This window comes from Oncorhynchus gorbuscha, linkage group LG16, assembly GCF_021184085.1.
Source record: "Oncorhynchus gorbuscha isolate QuinsamMale2020 ecotype Even-year linkage group LG16, OgorEven_v1.0, whole genome shotgun sequence".
In the NCBI taxonomy this organism is placed as follows: Eukaryota; Metazoa; Chordata; class Actinopteri; order Salmoniformes; family Salmonidae; genus Oncorhynchus; species Oncorhynchus gorbuscha.
Genome location: NC_060188.1, coordinates 26,213,481 through 26,218,925, shown reverse-complemented (window position 1 = coordinate 26,218,925; position 5,445 = coordinate 26,213,481). Strand labels below are relative to the sequence as shown.

The 5,445-nt window shown below is 42.9% G+C and overlaps 1 protein-coding gene across 1 annotated transcript in view; it reads left to right on the top strand.

The window, feature by feature from the left end:
- Positions 1-5,015, top strand: part of LOC123999737 (SH3 and cysteine-rich domain-containing protein 2-like) — a 41,580-nt gene extending 36,565 nt beyond the window's left edge. Inside the window, exon 11 of the mRNA XM_046305769.1 lies at positions 1-5,015. This exon is cut by the window's left edge and continues 157 nt beyond it. The gene's annotated coding sequence lies outside the window, so the exon portion shown is untranslated.
- Positions 5,016-5,445: the final 430 nt, after the last annotated feature.

The window sequence follows — 5,445 nt, the reverse complement described above, 5'->3', positions numbered from 1 at the left end:
CACACCCCTTTAAGGCCTGAGGAGGACCAGCCAGTCCGGAGGTCCTCCAACACCACCATCATGAGGCCCACCTTCCTACTAAACTGAGTGGGGAGCGTTGACAGTTCAGCTTGTGAATTACTGGTGATGTGGAGGATGCCCCAGCCCTGTCCTTGCTGACCTTGTCTCCTCCACCCCAATGTAGCTGACAAACCGGACATGAAAGTGTTGGTTTCCCTTCCACAGTGGGTTGGCCTAGGTGTTGTGGAGGACTATCTAAGCCCCCAATGCCCCATGTTTTCCTGCTGTAATGTACCTTTGTGTATTAGTGAACTGGGTTTATCTGTAGTCCACACCACAGGGGTACGAGTTTTAGGACTGAAGGACTGGCTGCTGTGGACTCCAGTAACTTCCCTCAGGATGGAAGGAACTTTGAGACTATTTTCTGTCTGGTGAGTCTGGTCTGTCTGTGTGTGATTTGACCAGTTCTTTTTCACTGTCCTCTGTGGCTGGATATCATGAAGCTGAAGAATGCGGGATTAAGGCCGTCACATAATATCCAGTCGAAAAGTGGCGCTCCGTTTCGCGCATATATAATGACTAAAATGTGTGCTGTTTTTGTCGGTTTTGGTGTTTGGCATGTTTTGTTTTTGCCTGTTCGCTCAAACAACATTTTGTATTGGGGCAAGTTGAAGTTCGGTAGCTGACGTCTACGCCCTTTCGCCTGTAATTGGTCAACTGTAGTGTTTTCAAATGAAGGTCTTTAAGGGGCGAATGAGAGCACAGTCGAGCGCGCACACCTAGCCGAGTTCTGCTAGGCGCAAACAGAACCTAGTATTAGTATACGTTACCTTAGTCAGGTACTTGTGTTGTGTGTGGGAGTTCCTGTTCCTGGACACTGCATGGAAGAAAACATTTGTTCTTTCTCTGATGAACTAGAACAAGCGTCACACTCCTGATGACATCATCACAGGTGGACGCCTACTATGATCATAGTAATTCATTTACGCGGTGACCGTGAAGGAGATAATTGCATGCTGAAGGATGTACTTGTTTGAATGCCCGGTGTCAGTGAGATGTTCAGGAGACTGGTGATGGTTGTAGGTGTAGGTGCTTGCATTTTCTCTCATCCTTTCGTTTGGTCCACCTTCTCTCTCTCTTTCTTTCTCTCTTTCACTATCTCTCTTTCTCTCGTCTCTCTCTCCTTCCATCTTTCTCAGCTATACATTGGTCCCTTGGCTGGGATTTGACATCATCTTGATTTAGACTGGCACAAAACGTAACTGCTCTGCAAGGACGGATGGGCGGGCAGGCGAGCGACACTGGGCAGAGTACACCCTGGTCAGACCAGACAGCCAGCAGAGGACAGGACAAACTGGGTTTATTTCGACACACTCTCTCTCAGATCCTGACTCACCGGCTGACTCACTAACATTCGACCTCGCACTTGACAGGTTCCAGAAGGTCATGGATGAAAGCCCCGTCCTTCTATTGTACAGCTGGCGAATCAATCAAACACTTCAAAAAAATCTGTTTTTCTATGTCCTATTTATGAAAAATACAAGAGATTCAATTAGATTTGGGCTGTGAATACTTACATAAATAATTCAATGTTTTTTTTTGTTCTGAATAGCCTGGACTGTATAAAACATCTATGAATAGAGCCATTGTTAAAAAAAAAAGAAACAAATTGAGCAACAACACCATTTTTTTAAACTGCTCTAAATTAGTTTAAATTTTCTGGACAATTTAGCAGACGAGCAGTGGAAGACTTGGGAAGTGTGTTCGTGTCTTTTGGCTCGTCTGTTTGGTCCACCACTGGTAAACAAACAACAGCCAAGAGCCAGTCGGCTGGAAAACCACATGAACAGACTTTGTAAGTGTGACAACCGAACATGGTCCCGCTGGTCTGAGGGACAGGGAGCGAGGGATATGGAGGGACATGGAGAGGAGTAGACAAAAGGGGTTGACCCAGGTGTAGAACCATCATAAATCAATGTGTCTGCATGCAGGTTTCTTTGTCTATGGACGACCAATTCAACATTGATCAAATGTCAGTCTCTCGCTCTCTCTCTCTCCATTCCCCTCTCTCTTTCCCTCTGTCTCTGACACTATTGGGCATTTTTGCTGCTAGTGGGAAGGGTGGCTGGACTGATGTATTGTACATGTAGATGTAAGCACGTTTAATGATAGGATAATGGGTTGGATTTCAATGTTTCCATAATGTATTGATTATTTATTGATTTAGACAGATATCTATCTACATGCTGAGTCGCAGCACGTAGCTGTCACACTGGTGGCATTAATAACATGTCCCCTCCCACTTCCTGTAATATAAGAATACAGTGTATACAGTAAGACATCTGGAGAGTTAAAGAAGTATGATGATGATGAACATATTGGGTGCGTTAGTAAATTCAATCTGGAGTGCCAGAGTGCGCTCTGGGCGTTCGTAAATTCAGATTGTTGGTCAGATTGTCTGATCGTAAATTCAGAGCATTTCGCTCTCGGAGCGTTCAGCGCTCACACTGGACGAACTGGCCAAGGAGGAGGCTTGATTCGAGCGTTCAGACCTCATAAAGGCAGTCCAGTACCCAAGCTAACTGGCTAACGTTGGCTAGCTTGCTAGCTACTTCCAGAAACAAATGAGAGAGTACCTCACTTGGACCAGTTTACTCGATCTAGCAGAGCTGGTTAGGCTGTTTTCGTGTTATCCAGAGCGTTGGTGACTGTAACTGTGCTGCTGGCAACAATTTAAGTATGCTTTCTTTGGCGACGTTTACTCACACCGGCCACATTCAACGGGTGTTGAGCGTTGGTAAATTGATCAGTTAAACTCTGTCACACTCAGACGAGAGTGCTCTGAAACCAGAGTAGACGGGCAGAGTGAATTTACGAGCGCACCCATTGTTTCATGTTTTGTTCCTCACATAGTGCATGATAACATGATCATCTTTGAGTCTATATCCTCTGTGTCTGTGGATGGATGATGTGTCACAGACTGTGATGAATATTGTACTTTCCTTCCGCTGGGGCCACGTGTTCCTATGTGTAGCAAGGACTTCTCTGGTCCTCACAGTCCCAGACCAGGAGCAATACCCAGCTACTGGGTATACAGCTGGAGGAATTGTTTGTTAGCTTATTCCTTGCCGAATTTTCACACAAGATGTACATTTCCGGTAGGGTTCGTGTAGACCGAGAGTCTGTCACCCTTTGTGGACCCTGTTTGATTCGCTCTTCGTGTAGCATTTCTGTGTACAGGCCCTGGCCTTCTTTCCCAGTTGCGATGTAACTTGAGCATTACGATGATTTTACCAGATGCGTCGTTATTCGCAAACCAATTTTGGTCATAAAGTGTTTTGTTCCTCACTTTGTGGGGCAAGTTGGGCACCATCAGTAAATTACACATTAAATTGGGACATTAAAACATGAATAGCTCCAAATTTGAATGACTTAAAAACCTCAAACCAATTGTAAAAATGTATATACGAGTATTGAAAGCATTTAACCTTTTACTGCAGTGAGCTAAATCAGGGTCACACTGAGTGTTTACTGGTAGTCTTCAAAAATCTACTTTGAAACAAAGTATACACCTCACACACATGGTTATGGGCTTTAAAATAGGAAAACACCTTGACCATGTCAGATATAGTTGAAATATATTCAAGTTTGAGTTTGCCTCCCAATATTACACTTTATTTACATCACAGAGTACTGAAATATAACAAAACTGTTTGACATAGAAACACCAGATTTTCGGCAGTTTAAAAAATGTATAATGTTGATTAATTATGAAATGATGAAAAATATGAATAACATTCCACCCATGAGGCCACTGGGTCATTTGGCTGCATGAAAGAGCTACTGAGACAACCCAAAAAATATGCAGGTGAATTTATTGTTCCATTTACATTGTGTAATTCAATGACATCCCTAACTATCCCCAGAGATAGGCTATCCAAAGCCAAACCAATCTTCGCCCCGATCGCACACCAGCCAGCTGAAGCTAATTGGCTAAATAATTTGGCTAACTATTCCCACCTGTGAACTCACCCACATTAAACCACACCCCGAAACCAACTCACGTTTGAATTCAGCCATGGCCGCTAGCATTTATTAACGAACCAAATCGAACACGAGGCCATATTAGGAAGTGCAGTCGCCCTTTAAGAGTGTTTCCCAAACGAAAATGTAGCGAGGCATAACGTTTGGGTCGTTAGACCATGTGTCAACACCGATTGGATCAAAATAAAAACAGCACTCTCAAATCAGCTTTCTCCATTCAAATCTTACCTTAACATTATAATTATAATTATCCCACAATCCTGACAATGGATCACCTCCTATGAGATATTACCACCTACAGTATGGCTACAAATAGGCTATTGATGCAGGCTTATTATGCTTCCTCAATATTAATGCACTAAATCACAGAGTGGGCACTTAATTGCGCAAGTGTTGTCACACATCATGAAACACATTGAGGCAAAAAAATACAGATAGTAGCCTTGTGGAAAAATAGAACTCTATTGATTGAACATTACATTCATTTCAGTATGATTGAAATAGGCTACATGGCCTATATAGGCTATGTGTCTTTTAAAGCAGTCATCTCACTTTTCATTTGAAGCATAATTGTATCCTTGACCTGTGTGTAACACATACTTTGGTAACTTTGTATTCGTAGTTAACTTCGTTTTGAAGTTGTCACAGTCAGTCAAGATGTTTAGGCTGTGTTAAGCAGAGAGCTGTGAATAAAGTGACGCAAAAGGGCACTTTGGGCACGAGTGGCCTGCGAAAGGTTTTTAAGAGCCACGTTACTAACGAAGGCTCTGGGAAAACAACTCGACTACTGAAGACACATCGTAAGAAAGTTCTAACGATGATCTATCAAGATGAAGGCTCTGGGAGACAAGGCTCTGCACAGTAAGTGTATGTTTTAGTGTGTGTGTGTGTGTGTGCGGGATATAGCCTTAGTTAATATCACTGGAAGAACACATGCCTCAATAAAAAAAAATCTTTATCCTCGAATGAAACTCTGGTGTTGTGTGAGTAACTGCCTCTGCTCTCATTCTCCCTCGTCTAGCCACTTTACTCTGTAATACCAGCATCATGTCCTCTTTGGTCTCTCTTCGCTCTCACTCCATCATTGTCACTCACTTCCACTCTACAGATGTCGGATCTTAATTTGAGCCAGTTTGCTACAGCAGGAAAAGAATCCTGCCGCATAATAAATAGTCGTTGTTAAATGGGTTGATACGTTTTTCACAAGGGAAAATCAAGTCTGACTTCTATTTGTGGAAATTCCAAACTTCAGAAGCCTTTTTAAACCTCAAATACACGACAAGTACAACAATACCTGCACTGTGTTCTCCTCCAACACATCTCTTTCTTTTGTGAAAGAACCTCTACACTTCATTTTGCAGGGTAGGATAGTGTGCAGAAATCCAGTAGGTTTGGAAAAGA